Here is a 22,909-nt window from a genome sequence, read left to right on the forward strand (position 1 = left end):
CTCCCCTCTACCACCCTCACCTCTCACTGTTTGATTCATGGCTTACTGGAGGATAAGGAAGACTGGCCTCTAGAGCCCGACCAATGTATGTATGTATACTAGCATCGGGTATCGGTCCGATACTGTCCTCACATACTCGTACTCATAAAACTACTCCGATACCCAACACCCGATAGCACGTCACGAAAAGTAGCCGTTGGATACAAGTAAAGAACCGCCATGATGCAGAGTTCAAGGTGTTTGCCGATGCTTACCCTCTTTTTTGGGCGCTGTCCTCAACGTCATCCATTAATGACCACAGCGACTTTGGAAACTGTCCGTAAAAATCCACGTAAGTCCATGAAAAACTGAAATAAATGTACAGAGAGCAGCTGTAGACCGCAGCCAGCCGCTGTCCAATAGGTCATGGCGGGCGGAAACTAGTTGAATGCCTCGGCAAATTAGTCCAAAGACGAATAAAAAACACCAGTTTGTAATCCCGTTTTCTTCGTAATAAACTGCTACAACTTCTCTTTTTGAACTTAATCTTCACCAAAACATCCTGACCGCACTTCACTCTTTGAGATTCACGTCAGGATAAACAAAACTGTTGCACACATGGTACCACACTCATACCTGTCCCCCCTAAACAATGACAAGTAGGAACTAATTAGCTCTTCGACAAGAGAGACACGAAGAAGAAACTTAAATACTACACATAAATATATTTAAAAATACATTAAAATACTAGGTAAAATGCTATAAATGATAATGAAATAATTTTCATATATAACACCATTTAAAATAGTAAACTTAATTCTGCAAGTCCATAGTAATGTTGTGAAATTATTATAATAATTATTATTATTATACTACACAGTAAACTGCACAGCTTAATAAGGAACACAAAATCAGTAAAGTAAATAACCTAAAAATGTAATGTGTACAGTAACTATGGTTACACTTGTAGCAGGAAACAGCAACAATGATTTGTTACATTTAGAAAGTGACCATCTAATGAAAATAAAACATGTTTTAAAAGTTAATGTAAGGACTTTAATGACATTATTAAGTACTCGTATCAGTACTTGGTATCGGCAAGTACCCAAATGTAAGTACTTGTACTTGTAAAAGAAAAAGTGGTATTGGTGCATCCCTTATATATAAATATATACATATATAGTTTTTTGATTGATATATCAGTGGGCTGATGTATTGGCCCAGTATTAGCCTGATATGGTCCTGTAGAGGATACATCAGTAGTGGCGTATATGTTTACAGGTATGCACTCATGAAAACTTTTTTGACAGAACATATAATGCAGAAAACGATGCTTAAGGTGATTTAAATTTAGCACAATGTGCAAAATTTATGAGGACAAGAGGAGCTACGTGCACATGTGAATGCTGAGAAGCTGCTTCTTGTTCTACAGCCTGCCCCTAATTAAATAAATTCTTTTCTCATTGTTCATTTCTACAGGTGGTTGATATACATGTTAAATTATTTAACGTGCTAAATAAAATAGATAATATTCTCTAAGAACAATATTTGTTTAAGAAAACAGCCTGAGACCTTTGCATAGTTGTACTGGTGCACAATCCAATTAGAAGGTTTATTTTTATTCTAGCTCAAAATTCACTATATCATCCACCATAAAAGTATCTCTGAAAAGTTTGCCTCTAAAGTCTATATATCGATCTGGCTCTGGTAAATAGCAAATAATTTATTTCAAATTTCTTTTAAATTACCCTGAAATTAACATTTACTTAAAATTTCATGGTATGCAAGTGATAATTAGCGAGAAACAAACTTGAAATTTCTATGCAGTTACCCCAAAATTATTCCAGCACACACTTTCATGGTAAGTAAGCAATAATTAGAGAGGTTAAAGATAAGTATTTACATTATTTATAAGTTCTGCATGACAGGTATGTAACTGAATTGTTACAGAGGAAGTTACATAAGGAAACCAAATTGCTCCCGTGCTGCCCTGATATGAATATTAGATATAAATGAGTTCAGTGTGTTAAGTAAATGGTACCACTACTGATCTGATCTCTATATAAAATGCAAACATATTATATGTATCAATATATATATATCACACCAATATATCAATATCGAAATTTTTTCTCTCCCTAATATCGGCATCAACAGATCCAATATCGGTTGGATCCTACTTGCTTCCATTCTGTCTGGGTTACAGTGCTGTATTAGGACAAGAAATGTGGATAATGGCGGTGAGGCTGGCGCGTTATTGAGAAGAATTTACTCCATTAAAATTAATGAACTTACTCATCATACTTACCTTTGATTGACGGCCGGGTCCACAGCTTCCATATTGTTTTATCACTGGCTTTTATTGCATCCAATCCATAAAGTGGCCCTCGGTTGCAGCCTCTGACCATTCAGAAACACCCGTCTTAATAGCCACATAAATTCCACCTTTATTGTCAGTAAGTAAATAGTTCAGGAGGCGAATAAATATCACTTTGGCGTTTGATTTATGCGTGCCTCCCACACTGCTGTGGCTGGAAAGGTACTGAGGAGTGCTCCCATCTTCGAGATATTTATTTCTGTCCTCTGCTCAGAGGTCAACATCTCCACCACGCCATTATCTTTGCCTTTCTCATTAACTTTAACCTCTAGATCAGAAAGTGTAAACAGGATAATACGAGGGCAGGCTCGACAACAACTCGGTGAATTCCAGCAAAGCCTCTTTGACTTGTACACAAGAGGAACAAGAAGTTTACGCACCATAAATGACTTTTGCAGCTGCAACCTTTGAACTACACTCGTTCACCCGGATTTGACTTTTTGAACTAACAACACTGGTGCAAACAGAGTCATTTGATCACTGTCTGTGAGACATCTGGACAAGAGTGTTCACCTGGGCTGTGTTCTGGCAAGAAACTGGCGGTATAATACGTAGCATGATAAAGGGACTACAATTCCATATATTGCAATACTTAAAGCAAGGTGACATACTGACATTTTTTAATCAGTTGTCATGATATACAGAACAAACCACCATGTGCATGAAATCTGAGTTATAATTGTTTTCTTTTTTATGCCATCAGAACAGTGAAGATGGATAACAACTTGCTATTCAGTAGTCCAGGATTTAAACACAACACAAATGAACCACTGCCAGGAATCTTTGTGCGTTTCACAATATCATGGTACAGCGTTATGAGAATCGATACAGCATCAAAAATCATAATACCACGATACTCAAGTGTATCAATATTTTTTAACACCCCTTGTGTGCACATCTCTTTGTATGTGTTTGTGTGGTATGATAAGACTGAAGCAAAGAAAGGCTTCAATTAGGAATTTTATGCACATGTGAACAACTTGTTTTGAAACACATCCACTACTGAATCCATAGTATTGAAATTTAAACACCATTGAATAAATAGCTGTGACACGTTTGCTTTGCTTTTACAATATCGGTTTGAATTTGTGTGGTTGGAATTCCCCGCTTTTGAAATTTCCAGAATCATGGGTCATGTCAAATGGAAATGCAAAAATTGGATTTTACTTTTGGTTTTATAAATTCTGACTGAAAATTCAGGGCTCTGGGCTTTGCAATTGCTCATTTGAACGTCTCTTAGTGACAGAAATAACTTGATAAGACAGAGGTCTTGGCAGCCAGGAATCTTTGAATTTTTCACTCTGACTCTGAGAACCTTGATTATTCATTTATTTATTTTTTAACTTAACCAGATTTTTTGGATCTGAATTGAATTCAAAGACCTAGTTTTCCTCTTTGACATTCATAGTGCCCAGAGGATGAGGCCTAATGGTTTTGGTGATCTCCTGACTTACTCTGTAACACCAACATTTTCATTTATCCAGTGAAATATCTCAACATCCATTTAATGGATTGGCACAGATATTTGTACAGAAGTTTGTGGTTCCTGAATGATGCATCCTTTTGACTTAAGTGAACCCCTGACTTTTCCTCTAGCACCACCAAGAGGTTCACGATTGTAGTTTTGAGTGAAATGTTTCAACAACTGTATAAATTACCATGAAATTTGGTTCAGACGTTCATGTCCACCATCCCTTAACTTAAATGTCATTTGGGTAATTATGTCATTTTTAATGCAAAGTGGACATTGTTTAAGATGTTGACAACTTGACTTAAATCAAGCCGATAATGTATTTGTCATGACAACTTTACATTATCAAACTTGAAGAAACTATTAAGCTTTATGTTTTAACATTACATTATGAACACTGTCATTAGTGTTTGGTTTTGACGCTGGCTGTCATGAGAGCATTATAAATGTGTCATGAATGTTTTCCTTGACCTCAAGTAAAGTGGTACATTTTGGACTTTTCAGAAAGATATCATTAAGTTTTACATGGCCAAATGCTTTCGTAACAGCGTCATGAATAATTTCCTGGACTTGAACTAAAGTGGTACCTTTTGGACATGTCATGAAGATGTCATTAAATGCCATGCAGCCAGTTTGATGGCATAGTAGAGTACGATGGCCTGGTAGCTTGGTTGGTGGACCTTTTCCCCCAGTGTGTGTAGGCTGTGGGTCCTCTGCAGCAGCTGTGGCCCATGTGCCTTTGCTGCATGTCATTCCCCCACTCTCTCCCCTCTTTTCCTGTCATACATTTGGCTATCCTATCATTAGGGGCATGAAAAGGCCAAAGGCTGACACAGCACTATGGTGCCAGGAACCAAACCCAGCAGGACAACCATCATGGTACTTTCTTCCCTGTCATCAAACTGGCCACCGTCAGTCTTGCAGGCTGGCCAGAATCTCCAGTCAAGCCAGACTTAACTAGATGCTGATGCTAGCACGGCGTGGGAAAATGCTGATCGGTAAGTTTTTTCTGTTTTTAAAGACGGCATTCAGGATACATTAAAAGAATTTTTTTAAAGTCTGTAAAAAGTAACAATGTGAAATAAAACACACTGTACTTGTTACACCACTCACCAGTTCACTTTAATTGTTCACCGGCAGGATAGGTAAAACATGCAAGTCACGATGTAGCACTGGCGCACACATACACCTCCGACAAAACGAGGCTCCGTCTAACAACTGAAAACTCATTCTTCTTCTACTACTTGACTTTCAGTCATTAACCACACACAGTTTCACTCTGCCCCCTGCTGGCTAGTTCAATTACAACTACTTAAACAAAAGAACTATAAATAAGTGCCTATTACTGAATTAAATGTTAAACAAAATAATAGGGAATGCACTAATAAAAAAATATTTTTTTAGGTGCTACATACTGTACACTGTTTTCTGAAGATGATGATGGAAGCAATTGAGGAGTGACACATCTCACTTCTTCTCACACACTGGACATATACAAATTGATCACTTGGCACTCTCACCTGGGCCACCCCATGCAGCTAGCCAGCTGACTCTGGTGGTCTATTTGACAACAGAGAATATAGTACCAAGGTGGTTTTCTTGCTGGGTGCCTTGGCAAGTACAAGTCAGAAATGTACCACGGGTCAGTGTCTTTAAGTTTGACTTTGACTTAGTTAATATCAATTGTCACCACAATGTGAATACATAACATGAACATGTTTGTCCTATAAATGAGACTTTGAACATTAATATAGCAGTGTAATAGAGTAATGTGTCCTAAGCAGATAATTAAATCAAGTTGTAATCTGAGCTTTCTGAGGATTTAAGACATTAAGCTAACATCAAATGCATTTCTAGTGCCCAACTAAGTAATCTAAGAACAAAAATTTACAGAAGAAGACATGCTTAATGTTGTCATGCTGGTGGTGGTTGTTACATACAAAATGTGGTATTCACAGGGCATGTGTGCAACATACACTACACTTGCAATACATAAGATACATCCCTGTAGTGTAATCTGCACTACACCTTAAAATACATACCTAAATGCATACCTGTCTTTTCAGCTGGTGTATGTGACATTTTCTACAGCCTGCCAAGCACTTTAGGCATAACAGGTGCACAGTGAAGGTACTGTGCATTAGTTGGTTGAATTGTTTGACATGGAGGCCAGGCAGACCACATGTGCATGTTGAGTGCATCTGAGTTATGAGCTGCTAAAGGGCTCCAGTTTGAATCGGAGCTGGCTTTTCTTCTCCTTGATGCATAAGTAATTTCATTATTACATTATTTTACATGTTTTCATTAATGAACAGCTAGAGTAGGCATGATAACTAGCTGTTACTGATATTATGAATTGGTTCTACAAATTTTCATCATATAGAATCCTGCAGGAATGAGCCCTAAAACTCAGAAAAAAAGCAAGCGTATTAGCACCTCTGGTTCCCTTGTTTTGAATTAAATTGATTTTTTGAATAGATTTGTGGTTAGATGCCTGAAATACGACATAAAATATTTAAGTAAACACCCAACCTGTGAATTCTGAAGCTTTTATGTGTCAAAAAACTAGTGGCTAAATGAGACTACAGTAGCTGCTGGAGACTCAGAATCGTGGATTCCTGGTGTGGTTTGTTTATAACCTAACATTAGCTTTTTTCTTCTGGTGATTGCACTTGCACTTCAAAAATCACCGTTTGACTCGCTAGATGCAGACTTATAAGCTTGCCAATGGATGCCTGTTTCAAACGGCACACGCCATATTCACTATCTGTGCTCTCAAAGTCCCTGTCGCTATGGGTAACAGCAACCTGTTGCAGGAACAGCAAACTAAATGCTGAAAATGGCAAGTTAGTTCCTGGGTCACTAATGGTGTGAGCATAAACAAGCTAGCAGCTGTTACTTTTTCTTTCATGGGGAGTTAGCCATTTTAATGCCACCATGTTCCATTAAAACGAGGTCCACGATTTAGCAGGGGCATCGTTGTTCCATCATGGGATTAGCTCTGCTCGTGATTGGTTTAGAGAAATACAAAGCAGGTAGAGCATTTTTTTCCCCCTATAGCAGAATGATAATATGTGGAGGCAGATCATAAAAGTGGTGTTCATTGTAAAGATTATCTTGTTGAACAAAACATGCAAGTGTCATAAACTTTCCTTTGCCACTTAGCTTATTTTCTGCACTTGGATGGAAAAATCTGACTGGCTTTTTGTGAAGGAGAGATGAGAGTAATGCTGTCATCTGGGTTGGCCTACAAAATTACATCATCCCTGCAACACTCCACGCAATATGCCTCGAATGCATCTTCAAGACGACATGACACTTCAGGAGACACTTCATAGCTGCTATAGGTAGTTATCCGAACCACCTATTGCATGACAATATGTCTCTCACGCACAGTCTCGCTTCCTCTTTGCTGCTTCACAAACATTCTTTTCATCATAATAATCCACTTGTAGCTATTTTACTGATCCACTTTGTCATCATCAATAAATGTCATTGATTAAGAAGCAGAGATAAACCTCTCTGCCAAAGTTTTATATTTATATTTTTATAGAGCTCAGCTCAAAGCTTGTCAAAGAAGTAGGAAAATCGCATATAATAATTACTAGACCTTTTCCTTCAAAGGTGCTCGGAGTGTTTGCGTGTGCGAGAGGGAGAAAAAGAGAAAGGATTGACAAGAAAGATGCAATTATTTTGAAGGTCTCTGTATTATACATGAAAGGATGCTGTTTGAGAGGCCTCCTGAGAGCTACATACGGGTAACAGATTTGTCTTCTCTTCCAATTCTTCACAGCTCCTCTATGTGTTCAGGAAAATCAGGCCACGCAGCGGCATGCGACTACAGTTTCAATGAGAACTGATGTAAATGCTCCAGTTCACATGCATATGAGCCATTCATAGTCTCGCCTGGTGGGACTAAATTGTGATGACAACCCTGAGAGACACAATCATAAATGCTTCATCATAAAAAAAGGGAAACAAAAAAACAGTAAAACAAAATAAAAGATTGCCGTGAAGGATCGACGGCTGAGATATGATCGTAAAAATTCAGGGCCTTAGGGGAGGTATGGGTTGTGACAGAATTGGCCCTGTTTCAAATCAGACTGTGCTGTTGTTAAACAAATTGTCAGGGAACACAAGGCTTCTGAATATGGCCTGGTTAGACTGGTCCAAGTTTTACAGGCTTTGGGTTTGTGTGTGCGTATGTGATGGTGTGAACCATTACAATCACACATACTGTGCATGGTGGGTGGGTTTGGCCGAGTTCCAACACTCGGCAGGGGAGCATCTCTGAAAAGGAGGATCAATGAGCTAGTCAACCGGCATCGTATGGTGGTCTGAAAACGTTCCATGATTTACGAGATGCGAGGCCTCGCTCTAACCAGCTTTATTCTGTCAGCATTCGAAGTTTTGCCTCACCTTCTGTTCAACTTTAACTATGCTCTGCCCTCCTTTTTTTAATGCACCTGTTCCATGTTTGCTCACAGGACCACTTTCAAAATTAAGTAGGTCTCCGCAATTTAAGCTCTCTCATGTTCCCCTAATTAAAAATGAGCAGGAAGGCAATTCAGTCTGATTACAGCTGAGGACTCTTGAGCTTTCGGTCGCTAACAAACATAAAAGTCTCAAGTTTGGGACTTGAAAGGATTGCACCTGTTGCAAAGCCCTCTAGGGGGTACTCTAGGACCGGCCAGACTCTCCGTCACAGGTACCCACAGGTAAAGAAGAGGCATCGAGGGATGGGGGTCCATATGTGTGTCCACATGTTCCTTCCTGGAACTATCTCCCCACTATCCAAGTCTCTCCATCTTCATTCTGTCCTGTGCTTCTGCTCCACCCTCCCTCATTCATCTTCGCCTGAGCACACGCCTCCTGCATCCTATCCTCCACCACCTCCTTAATTTATAGCCGTACACTGTAAAATCTTTGTTGTCAAATTAACAGTAACTCACTGGCAACAGTTATTTAGAAGCTGCTGTATTTCATACAAAAGAAATTACTGTAAAATAAACTACAGTAGTTTTTAGCATACTGTAAAAAGAAGCACAGTAATAAACTTATTTTTTGGCATAGTGTTCAATGAAGTCCAGTATTATACTGTTATGAAAATATTTCTGAAATTCCTTTTACTGTGTGACTCTATATACTACTATGTTTACTGTGTGGCACTGTTGATTTGCAATAAAAAGAAGGAAAACTGAAGACTTAACTGCACAATAACCCAATAATACAGCATTATAAACATATCTGTTTTAAAACAACTACTAATAAACTAAGATGGTCTTGGAGGAAAGAGAAGACCCAAGCCAGTTAAAAGAAACATAAAAATACTTCCTGCTTACATTAATTCTGCTTGCTTACATCAATAAGCCTAAATATATTATCTCATGTTATGAAATCAAAAGTGTGAAAAAAGTATTTTTGTTTACACTATTAATGCTAATTTAATCAACTTCCCACTTATGGACAAGCTAACAGGACAGCAATGTTATGCTAATGTTAGCTAGCTAAGTTAGCTAGGTAATGTTAGCTGTGGCTATTTATTGCTAACATTCCAGATCCAGATCAAAGTAACTGGCAGTTCTTCAAGACTAATATTAACGTCATGTTATGTGGTGCATGATAACATGTTACTTGTAAAAACAGACTATTATCAGAGAGGCCGCAGCCCATTGCGTGCTCATGTAGCTAACATTAGCTAGCTGCTAAAGCAGTCCACTGTAAAAATGTCTCAGGTGTAATCTGCCTCTTTTCTCAAAGTGAATATAGCCAGCGGGCCCATGACCACAGTATCAGACCACTAGCAAAGCGAGACAAGGTTTAAGGTCGCAAACATCTTGGAGAACACGCCAACAGATCATGGCTAGTAAGCTAACTAATGAATCAGGTTTGGAACTCTGCAGCCCTGTGAGTTGAAGATTAATTGACAGGTGGTTGTCATGCTGTGACTGGTTAGAATTAGTTAGTTCTAGTTTACTCTAGAACCTGTCATATTTTGTTTTACAGAAACATTGGCATGTTGTTAAATGGGTGCACAGTGTGCCTGGGGGTGTGCTCTATAAGGGTTTCATTTCAGCACGATGTTAATGATGAAGCAGCTGCCAGGTCAGCAGACCGACATGCTAACACGACAGACTAACTTCTAAACCTCCTTCAGCCTGAAGTAAAACTTGTCGGTAAAATTTCCTGCACTCTGGTGTTAAAATTTTAAATAAAACAAAATATTGCACCCAATTCAAGGACGATCAGTTTCCTTTCAAAATGGAGGTCTATGGTTGTTTTTCGCAGTCAGCTAGTTGACAACCTACGGTAACATACTGCACACAGCTTAAACAGTAAGAAAATGTTGAGAATTCAGTAATAACACCGTGAAAATAACAAAAATCATTCACAGTGTAGTCAGGTTACAGTAGAGGTGGACTTTTCTTTTCTTCCCCCCTTTATTCACATCTCCACCAACCCCACCTTCTCTTTCTCTCCCTCAGTAACTATGTGAGGTGCGGGGAGTGGATGGATTCTGGCAGTGTCTTTATTGGCTCAGTTTTTTCCACTGCATGCTCCCGTGCTCCCCTAAGAGGATGAGGGATGGGGGAGCAAGGGAGCACTGAAAGAGGGGAGTAGATGGGATGGGTTTGTGGGTGTTGGGGAGGGTGAGGAAAGAAAGAAAGAGGCAGGATGGGAAAGAGAGAAGCATATTTTGTCGGTTTTTTTTTTTCATTCACCTTAGAGTTGCAGTCAGTGAACCTCACACATGCATGGAGAAGATCTGACACGCACACACAGAGTTGAGGAGAGGATACAGTCAGTGCACTCAGCGAGTCCGTGCATCTTCGCTGCAGACAGAGGAGTGGATTCTATTTCAAGCATGAGTGCCGATATAAATCAGTCAATCAATGAGGAAAGAGATAGCCACAAATGCTTATGGAGGGGCAGTCGCACAAAACACAGTCCAGCACACAGCAGTGAATTAGTGTGAGGGACTCCTGTTTTGATAGTCATTAAAAGCCTCGGTACACTGGTGTGTACCAGTAAATTGGCTTAATACCCAACACTGGCTCTTGTTGACTGATAATGTAACCGAGGCTTCAGCTCAGCATGAATAAAACAGTGTGTGTGTGTGTGTGTGTGTGTCTTGAGCTCCTCAGTTTGCTGGTCTGCATTATTGCTGCAATAAGCCATGGAATAAAGTCAAACTGCCAGGCACTGAGCTGAAAAACTCCCAGTGCTGCAGCAAAGCGGCAACTTAAGTTACAACATCGCCACACACCGAGGCGCACTTCGGATTTAAGACGCCGCAATACGTCACTAAAGTCTAATTTGCCTGTCGTGACATCGGGGGGGAAGCACAAAATAGAGCACAATAAAGAGAAGGAATGGGATTCATAAAGAAAAGAGCGAAGGGTAGTTACTGAGGGAGATGGGAGAGGAGGAGGCTCGAGAGGAAGAACAAAAAAAAAAGAGATGAGGAGGGAGCAGATTATGTCTGCCACATCCTGCGCCATGACGACAAGCATGTGGAGCCTATCTGGCCAACTGACACATATTCAACAACAGCACTTCTTTTTTTTTCTCTCCTCCTCCCGCCTCTCAGTCTTTCCATCCAGAGGAAAGGTTCAAAAGGCAGAGCAGGGGGAAGGGTCTGTGGAATATGCTGACGCAGGCTAACGAGAAAGAGGGAAAAGAGGGGGAGAAATACAAAGAGACGTCCACAAAGAAACCAAAAAGTTGGTGAGAGCGGCGGTGGAGGAAATACAGTAGCTGCAGCAGTAGTTTTCCATTGGAAAGAGTTGGTGTACTCCTCTCACTTGGAGCCTGTGTGGTCACATGATCATCAGGCCACGTTATTCAGAAGTTTATGGGAGCTCATTGCTTCCAGGACTTTGGAAAGAGAGGGATTCTGCTTCCTGCCAGGTTTTCCAAACATGCTGCGTAAACTTAAACATGAGTCTCACAGCAGGCCAAATGTATTTTCCACATTTAATGTAACACAGACGTCTTTCTTGTTCAGATTATTCACCAAATCTGGAAAGCTGGTGCTCTGCTTTCCCCCATTTCTTCTCTTTAACTGACACATGTATCTTTTCATGCTCAATTACTTAATACTTGTTTGTGCATGTAAAGGATATATGTTTGTGTGTGAATGTGTGTAGATAAGATGCTCATTTTATGGTATCCCCTCCTACTTTGTAGCCGATCACACCTGTGCAGCCACTGAGCCAACAAGCCTCTACCTGAGTCTCTACAACACTGTGTCAACATTGTGCTGTCCAAAACACACAATTATAGATGACTGAGTTGGCTTCATTCGTATTCCTGAGATATCACAGTTGCCACAGTTGAGAGAACACACACGAATATCCCCCTGACACAACAGAAATGTAATTTTATGTAATATTAGTAAAATACGCCCATGCTGGTAACAATCAGTTTAAATTCAACTACAGTCACTCAGAATCACAGTGTTATTATTTCATTCTGATGCCAGTCAACCTAAACAATTAAGCTTGCATGCTAGCAGCTGAACACTTGAAGGTGTTTCTTTTCATTGATAAATTTTATGTGAATAAAACATTTCCTTACATTTATATTTTTTTATCTAAAAGCTTTTATTATGACGCAGCAAAATCAGGAAATGTAGGGTTTTCATTGGCAATAACTCAACAAGAAAACAACAAGCTCAACCTGAAATAGTACAGAATGCAGAGAGTCAGTTTGAAGCCTCAAAGGAACTGACAGCTGAACACACAGAGACTTTTACAAGTGTCTCTTTCTCTGGTTTCCTGCACGCATCAGAAAAAAAGAAACAGAGAGGCAAACTTGTTTCCTGCCTATGGGAAGAGAATCAATCAGCTGTTTAAATCAGGTTTAGCTGTGTTAAAAAAAAATCCATTACAGAATAATTTTGGTGTAAATGTTGCACAGGATGGCGTGCTAGCACTTCTGCTATACACTGTATTTAGTTATAACAGTGCTTTGAGCTAAAGGCTAATGCTAGAAAGGCGACAGACTCACAATGACAATGGTGGCAATGGTTGTGAATAAATTTTAATTCTGACCTGATGGTGGCGTATTACATTACTAGCTTTACCAGTTAAGTTACTAAAGGTCAGTAATCCAACCAGTAGTTATAAAGAGATCAAATGTAAACCTCATATTGGTGGTATGAGGTATTTCATTGAACCTGCTGATCAACCAACCAACCTTGCCATGTCCAAATGAGGTATGATGATTCAGATCCTGAGGCCAGCAGCTCCTTCAAATTTCCCTTTTTTTTCATGTTTCATTGTTTTGGCTTTATTGCTAAAACACATGACATAAATACACTCATAGGCCTTGAAAAGGAAGCCTGGGTTTAGACTGAGGAGCACTGGATCACCCACCCAGATCAGCTGGGCGCACCGCCATGAGGCACGCCAAGAGAAGAGGAGCTTGGCCTAAAGGCCGCTCTAGTCCAGAAAATGAAATGGGACTCAGGCTGGCCAAACAATGTGCCGAACCGCATCCTGAGGAGGAAATGCGTCCAGCAGGACAAGGGGAGGAAGACCGTTTACATCAGTGATGTCTGGTACTAAAACGCAGTCTGTGGACAATGTTTCCCAGATGTTGAAATTTTTATGTAAGGATGCTGTATGAGTATATACAGTATGTAAATAAGAGTATATATTGTTTTGTTTTATCCTGTTCTACTCTGATTTGAATTATCTGTGTGTGTGTAGCATGGAGGGACTAAAACTTTCTTTTCATTGTGCAACCTCGTGTTGTATAATGATAATAAATTACCTTGATACTTTGAAATGCATTACCCAGGATTAATGTTTTCTTTTTCTTCCTACTTCTTTTTCATTTGGCTTATACCACAAGAGAATACTAACTAATCTGAGGAAACTGAATCAGGGAATGTGAATAATTATAGCTTTCAGTTGATTCAACTTCACTCTTATATAAAAGGGAGCTCATAGGAAATAGCTTTTTGTCAGTAACTAATATTTCTGTTGGATTCTGTTGAATCTTTCATCTGCTTCTGTTTGCCCATCCAGTTCTGCTTGGACTCCCCTGATTAAACTGAAACAGACTGGTTAGTCTCAGGATCATTATCATTACTACTTCTGCTGGTTCCTCGTCGTGGGGGCAAACAAAGTTGTCTCTGAGGAGCATTGCTTTCCATCAGTACTTGAAGTTAATCGATTTATTATTGCGGATGTGCGAGGGAGCCAAGAAGCTCGGCTAAAAAAGCCCTCTTCACTTCGCTGTCTCTGAGGACTCAGGAAGTGATGTCGTTAGTTCAAGGGCTGGAGACGGCCAAAGGAGCATTAAGACTTGGCCAAGGTCGACTGTTGACACTTGCCTCGTAATTGCCCAGGGGCTGCATGGGCATGCAATCTGCTTTCAAATGCAAAACTGCACTTTAAGAGATTACAGAGACACACCTGGAATACATATTACCATTTAGCATCACCCAAGACTTTTCCCTCTGTTTATCAGCTCAGATAGTTTATCCTGGCAAACGTGAGTGTGCACACGTATCAGACACACACACACACGCACGCACACACACACACACACACACACACAGAAACATATAGGTAAACACCTTGGCATGCAAAAGCACACGTTGGCTTGCATCAGCAGAAGCAAAACTACATTACCATGAAGAGGAGTTTTACAGGCCATTATAAAGAGGAAATAGAGACATCTGCATGTCCTCCAGTGGCTCCGTAGCTAATTACAACAGGTCATAAAGCACATACGAAACACATACCACAGCAGGTGTCTGACCCAATCAATATCAGCATGCTTCATGCTGTGCATGCACACGCACGTGCTTGTACTCACACACACACTCAGAAAGTGCTTATAATCAAATCAATACCAGCAATATCAGCATTGTGTATCTCAGCTGTGACCACAGTGCTGTGTCTGCATGTCTGTTATCTATTAAAAGGACAGTTTGGATTATTTGATCTGGGGTTGTCTGAGGTACATGCCGATGTGGCAAATAAACCAAACTATTCCTTTAACCCAATAAGGATCCAAAAGTCGTCTTGATTGCCTACAGAAAAGTTAGATTTGCTCGTGAAGAGTGTATGCATGTGGAGCAGCCTTTGGCATGCCAATGTAATCAAGGTGGGTAGAATTAGAACCACTATCAGCTACAGTTCATCTCTGAGAGGTTTAATCCTGGTGTACAACTCCAAAAAGCAGACAGTGGAAATGTAAATCAGCCCCGAGTCGGAGGCTTTTAGGCTAATCGAACTGTCCGCCAGGTAAACGAAGCACACCAGGAGTTCAGGATACTTCTGACAGCCGATGGTGGCAGGTTTAATGAAAGCGTTGGCTCATTAACATAGGGCTCAGACGGTGGCCCTGTGCTGTCCCTTCCAGGCTCGTTATCTCAACAGCAATCCACCACATCCATGGCTAATTGGCTTCAGCACGCAATAAAACTTCTAACATTTTGAGAGATCATTAGAACAGGTTTGTTTTTGGAGCTTGCTAGCATGTTATCAGCAGGTCCGCCGATACAAAGCATCAGATGGCTGCAGGTTCACCTAATTTCTCCACCCTAATGATGGATCTCACACAAGGCTGGAAGTTTTAGCTGGAGACGGATGGGGACAGAAACAGGAGGGGGTACTCCTTTCAGAAAAGCTGTACATTTTGGCCATGAAATTCTATATCTGAAGTAAAAAGAAAGTTCAACACAATGTACTGTGCTCAGGTACAATATAACCAGTGTTGATACAAAATGTTTTGTCCTCTAATTTAAGTTAGTAAAATAATGTTGATGCGCTGTACAGTACAATGCTTGTGATAAGTGATTGTAATTCATGCTTACATACAATTTTTGGATAGACACGCCTTTATTTGTATCAACCTTTATTTTGATACATTGCTAGAGTTATGCTGTGCATTTTAGGACAGAGAAATCCTCTTGGTATAAAGCATAGACATGCACATTGTGCTTTTATTGCTCCCATGAAAGCAACGGCTGGAAGTTTTTTTGGTTGTGTAATATCTTAACAAAAACGTGCGAGTGGCCTAATGTTACTTTCTATGCACAGTGTTAGTTTGTTGACGTGCATATTCACATTAACAGTAATTCATTTTGGTGTTACAATGACACTAATTTACAGAGTTGCATGCTTAAAACCTTTACACACAGCAACATGAATAAATGGCATTAAACTAAATATTTCACAGGTGAAATTTCAACCCAATAAATAAATTGCACTGCTGCAAAGAAGATGTAATCAAGATCAAGTGAACATGCTCTTTTTACTAAATGAAAAGAAGAAAAAAAAAAACAGATTCTTGGGTAAGCCCAATATTGAGAAAGAGAGGAGAATGTTGTGAGTTTCACTGCCTGGTTCAGCAGCTGAAACTTACACAGGATGTATTTTAGGATGGTACCAAGCTTGAGGAAGCAGAGGGGTGCTTTCAGAGAGATGACTGACCCCGAGCAGTAGCTATCCTTAGGTAAAATGTATTGCATGAGTTGTAAACAGTTTGGTTCATTCATACTCTTCCACAGGAGAGTCGCAAGTGGAAATTTTCATAGACTATTGTTAATAGACTACACCATCGCCACACTCAAGCTCATTTGCTATTCCTCCCTACACATTGTCTTTGAAATCGTCACCTCTGTCATTTTTGCCCCCTTTTATCATGTAAAACAGAGTTGACTACGTTGAAAGGTTTAGATGTAACGTCAACAACATGCAGTGTGATTGGTCAGATGTGTACCTGGCAAAAATCTGCCATTTATGTGAAAGCTTGCATTGACTACATACAGGTTCCAAAATATCAATGTGCAAATCAAAAAAAGGCCTTAATGTATAACTTTGTTTACTTGTTATTTTATTGATGGCTAGCATTAGCATTTATCAACCAGCTGCATTGTAATCACACAGCGTTTTTTAATTCTAAGGTAAGCAAATTTTTTTTCTATTTTTTTTATTACAGTTTTGTTCATAAATTTGTACCTGTCATTGTCAAGATGGTAAATAACTAATTGTATACAACACATAACAGCTATGCACCAGGCTCAAGTCCTCAAGAAAAGAAACGTCACATCTCTCCTCTATCACCATATCCCATATACTCTCACAATCACTTTTATTTTAAAAGTATTTTTAGGGCTTTTATGCTTTTATTTTAGATAGGGCAGCTGAAATGAAGACAGGAAAGAGGGAGAGAGAGTGCAGGGGGGTTGACAGGCAGCAAAGAGCCGTAGGCAGCAGTCAAATCCACGGTGGCCACAGAGGACTCACAGCCTCGATACATGGGGCGAATGCACTACCAACTGAGCTCCCAGGCCACCACAATCGCTTTTCTGTACTTATCTCCACCTGCAATGAAAGGAAAAAATAAATCCCAAGTCGCTTGAAAATTGGCAAAACAACATAAACATTATTTCATGTGTAGGTAACTTAAAAGCTGTGTGTGTATTTACTAGTAAATGTGTTCAGAAGTAGGGTAAATTGCATCAAGGTAAGCTGCTTGTCAGACACTTATTTAGCTGCTTGCCATTGTCAGAAAAGCAAAACTCATGTTGCCACATCTTATGTTATCATGCCTTTTCATTTCTGTTCGACTGCTGTGTGTGTCAGGGCATAACAGACAGGATTTAAAAGTGGGTTAGACGGACAAGCACGCTATATTTTCTCTCCTTTCCCTTCATTTTACAAGCAAATAACGGCCAAAATGAAAACAAGAGAAGTGCTGCAATTACTGATAAATTGTTGACTGAATCTGCACCAACTCTGACAAAGGGAGCCTAAGGGGCAGGGAGGCTCAGGTATCACGCTGCCTCTGCCTGAGGCTTTTCGAATTTGTTAAAGTGGGCAGATATTTGGGAGCAAAAACACAGATATACCTGTGATTGATCCTCTTTACCCAATCAAAATATGAGCCCTGTGTGGCAACAGTCCATTTATACGTTTATCTGGTGAGCCACTGACTCATTCTGATCTTCTAATTTATATTTTCTTGTCTCCAAATCTTTGACAAGTGCACTTGTGCTGCTAAGAAGATATGGCAGGGCTGATTTAAATTCTCTGGATTAGCAGGCATTCTTAATGTTTTAATGTAAATTAGTTTTTAATATCCCTCAACAGATTGTGGAAACTTCAAGTGCATCTCCTGCATGTTGAATGCAAGTTGGAACAAAACAGACTGGAAGCCAAAAAGAAGCTTCAGGTGAGTAAAGCACAAGTGAAACGCAAGCCATTATGCAACCAGTGCAGACAGATTTATTTGTTAACATTAAATCACACCTGTTGATAACTGGAAATTATGACTGGATTGCGTCCAGCGTAGACAGGGTGCTCATTTTTCATTGCTGCAATGAGACGACAACAGTACGACATCCCTGAAAGGTTGCAACTAATGTTAAGATGACAAGCAGTGGATAGTTCTGTTCATTTATTATGAGGTTGGGGAAAAAATGCAAACATTTGTTCCTCCATGACCTTTTGAGGCTTCTGTACAACACAGAGTCGGCCTGGTTCTTTTTATACTGTGATTTTTGAATGGATGTTGGAAAGTATTCAGTCTAGGAACCAGATGAATCTGCAAGCTCATGTTTCATTTGCTTTGGCAGATACATCTGGCCGCCCTCCCGTTCAGACAGATTTCCACTCGTCCTGGATCTTGTCAGGCCAATCACATTTATATCCATATCACGTCTATCTGATATGGGGCAGGCTTGATACAATGATTGTACAGAGGGAAATGTGGAGGCATTTTTGGAACCAACTGAGATGGCTGCAGCTAAAGTAGAACTGTTCCTGTTGGCAAGAAAGTAGAACACAGAGGTGGAAAAGAAGATCGAAAACTTGATTGCAACAGCAGTGACTCATGACTTCACGTGGTATTGAGCCTTTTGACTTTAAAATACTTGATACCTTCCCCCATGCCCGAAGAATAAAAACTGTTTGTGCCATGAATCAGCTAATTTCCTTTCATTTGTTTGGACCAGTGTGATGAAAAACAAATTTGGGGTAGTTTAATTTAGTTTTGTGCAAAATTACCCAGTGAACTACAAATACTAAAAACTAAAAACTACTCAAATTATACATCACCAACACCAATATCGCTGTGTGAACAGAACTCCCTCTGCACAGCCAGTCTCAAGGATCAGGTGCCGGTTGGCTGCAGGAACATCTCAGACAAAATCATTAACATAAAGCACTGCACACTGAGCTGAGTTTAGTGTGATTTTATTAAGAGCAAACAACACGTTTCACCCGTGGCTTCTTCAGGTCCGCTCAACAGAATCACATGAGCTCTCACAGGTGTCCTAAATATACATGGATCACATGACTAATTATCACAGTTATTTCACTTTTCTTTTTCAACATTTTTTCTTTAACATTTTTCAAAAGATGATTTTCAATTTATCCAAAAACAAAGCAAGATTCATAAAGAGTTACAAAAGTTGCAGGAATAATTTGTAATTTAACCTTGTGCCATTATGCAAATGACTAAAGTTGAAGATTTTAAAAAGAGATAGACTGCAGGTCCTACTTTCCCCTCTACACTGTTAAATGGAAAGGGGACAGAGAAGAGACAAGGAACCTGGTGGCTCATCTCTCCCTATGGATCCATATCACCTGTGGAGGGAGATATAAGTTAATATTTGTATCACAGAAATGATCCTGTGTTTCATTAAGTCAATATGGCTTGAGTGTATTCAATTCAAGGATCCAGAATGCCTCCCTATGCTTCCTCGTGTCATTCTGTTGAATGAACCTGAAGAGGCCATGGGCGAAATGCGTTGTTCGCTCTTAATAAAATCACAGTAACTCAGTTCAGCGTTCAGTGTTAAAGTAATGTTATCTTACCTGATGTGTTTTATCCTGCCACTCCTGCAAGAACTGAATACATATTCAGGTTATGGGTAAATTCAGGGTCCAGTTCAAGTGGGATCAAAAAAATAATTTGTCTTGCCCTTGACTACCATGCATATTTTTTTCCATAGTAAGATCCCATGGTGGTCGACCAGAAGGGGAGGGACTTCAGCTCACTATTTTTTTTCTTCACACATTTTTCAGCCATCAACACATTACATCATTTCTCATCTTGCTGAAAGGCTTTGGAGAGCGTGGATTCAATATCTGTCTTTCATCAAGGTGCAGGCGAGTAGCAGCCACAGCAGGAGCTGGTGCCTTTCATTTGGCATCTGTCTGTGCACCTTCGCACACACCCTCTCCCTCTCTTTCATATGCATCAGTAGTCCTTGCAATTAGTTTAGATTAACTAGACCCTGCTGTGGGGAAGCCAGGCTCAGCCCAGCCCTTTGCAGCAGCGAGGTCGACAGGTGATATTTTCAACTCCAAGTCTGTGCGGTGTCAGCGGTGAGCAGAAGCTCGTCTCAACAAAGAGACAGCATGTCTTTTTGTATCTTGAGCTTGCTCACGCAGATTCGCTCAGGTTAGAACATCTGACTTAAAGACCTGTTACTCCCCGGCACCCTTCTTCCCTCACATTGTCCTGATCATTAGGAGTCTCGGAGGGTTTGGCGTTGACCCTTTTCACCCCTACAGAGAAGATATGCTCGCTATCATTGCCCGAGATCAATGACGGTGTGAGACAGAGAACAGAGCGAGGGCAAATAGAGAAAGACAGACAGAGAAAGAGAGAGATATAGAGAGAAAGAGACCGTTCCACATCAAGTCCTAAGCTGATCGATTCCCTCCTAACAGGGCCTAGTAGTATTGATCGTAGTGTAAGTAGCTGCCGCGCTGTGGCTTACACTGAAGCCCACACAGCACTGCTGCAATGGTCTACTGATACACAATAGAAGTTGGTGTTTCAAGACTTACTCTGTTTCACTCAGGCTTTGTCAAAATTTCAAATGTTTCAGTTTGTACAGGGATTTCACAGCCTTGATATGGCATGCAGGTTCTAATATGTACACTTTCACAAATTTACTGAGTAAATAATTTGCCACACCACATGGGAGACTGTGCAACACAGGGGGCCTATTATCATCGCAAGTGCTCACCCACTCACGCTTGTTTGTTGTTTCCATCTAAGGACAGCGTGTCTGCGTGTGCGTGTGAATACGTATGTCCTTTGAGTCACACACTTGAAGAGATTTCCTTGGTTTTATGATCTCAGCACAAAATCCAAACAAGCTGAACAGAAGGGAAGACAGAGAGACGGAGAGAAAGAGCAATGGAGGAATACAGAGGAAGACGGAGATGAACAGAGGATGAGAGGCAGTAAAAAAAAAAGGAGAAACAGAATGCAGGTCAGGCCTCGAAAGATTACTGCATGAAGGTGGTCTAGGCAGCACGGCTAATTATGCGTGACATTACTGAATAAGCTGTTCTGCTTGCTACATTTTATTAAAGGGAGTAAGAGGCTGCACGCCTTAATTCATTATTCATTGATTTTAATGGATATTTCACAGTGAAAAGACAGGACAGGAAAGAGCAGAGAACCTGTCCGCTGGCTCAAAATGTGGCCTTCAGAAGACATTGACGTTGCCACCTTGTAAAAACAAAAACATTGCAAAAGTGCTCACTTCGAGAGAAAACGCGATCAGGTGTCCACGAGGGCGGCCAAATGTCCAAGACAGTGTGAGATACTGCTCTCCAGGGTACCTTTGCAGTGCAAGAAATATGATAAGGTACCCTCTAGGGTACCATTCCAGTAGAGAAAACAAACATGGTGATGTACCCTCTAGGATTCCTATCCACTGGACAAAATATGACAACGTGCCCTCTTGAGCAGGGGTTCCCAAACTTTTTCAAGGATACCCACAAATGATCCACCACTGACTGCCAATTTGAGAGGATCTTTTTCCTACGGAATCATTTGTAAGTCATTTTTATGCCTCCATTCTAGCGACAGTCCTGGTTGGAGGCATTTTGGGTTGTCTGTCCCATTCTTGTGAACATGATATCTGAAGAAGGCCTTGAGGGAACTTCTCAAATCGTAGCGCAAATGTTCACTTTGACTCAAGGATGGATTGATTAGATTTTGGTGATCAAAGGTCAAGGTCACTATGAACATGTTCAATGAAAACGCTTTCAATTTGTCCAATTGGAACTCAAGGATGCACTCATTAGACTTTCAAAGCCAAAGGTCAAGTTCACTGTGACCTCACAAAACATCGACCGTAACAAAAGATTTCACATGCTGATTATGACACACATGGACAAAAAAGGATAAAATAATGACGTGATGACATTTTCTATCCAAACGGTCAAAGGTCACTGTGACATTATAATGTTCAGTTCTCTATCAGTCCTCTGCACTCCGCTGTAAAAATCTGTAAGTAAAGGCAGCATGTTTCTCAGTGGAAATTATTCACTGGAATCATACGCTTACTGTAATACATTTTGTTGAATTCTTTACATTATGAGTATATTATGATATTAGACTGTAAATTATGAGTCTGGACAGATGAAAAACTAGTTGATCAAAATGGCCCTACAACCCTATTTCTTCTCTTGTTTGTCCCAACTTAAGTCAAACTATTCTATTCCTCCTTTTGCTCATTCAAGGGCCAATGTTGGTCCCTGAACAGCAGTTTGAAAACTGGACTTCAATGGAAATTCTTCAAATTTGGTACAAACAGCCATTTGGGCCCAAGGCCCAAATTGTTTATATACAGGTCAAAGGTCAAGGTCACAGTGACCTCTAGACCATCCGATTTTCATTAACACCTGGAGGTGATTTGTTCACATTTAGCCCTAATGTCCGCTTGCATTTTCATGGTCAAAATTCAAAGTTCAAAGTCACAAATCATATTTATAACCCATAACCCAGAGAATTTATGAAATTATTATGTCAAAATTTCACACATATCTAACAAGATAAAATAGTGAAGTGATGATATTTCATATCCAAAAGGTCAATGGCCAACTTCACTGTGACTCTCTCTAACAGTCTTCTGTACTCCTCTCTAAAAAGTCTGGAATCATACATTTCAGTATAGTGATATTGCATCAAAAAACACACTTTTATTAAAGTCCCTTGAAGTTTTCAATACACAAACTGTACAAGTCTGGACAGACATGGCTGTAAACAGCAACTTAACTGGTTGGTGGAGGCATACAACCAGGAGG

This window comes from Lutjanus erythropterus, chromosome 16 (genome assembly GCF_056507025.1).
Source record: "Lutjanus erythropterus isolate fLutEry1 chromosome 16, fLutEry1.hap2, whole genome shotgun sequence".
Lineage (NCBI taxonomy): Eukaryota > Metazoa > Chordata > Actinopteri > Lutjaniformes > Lutjanidae > Lutjanus > Lutjanus erythropterus.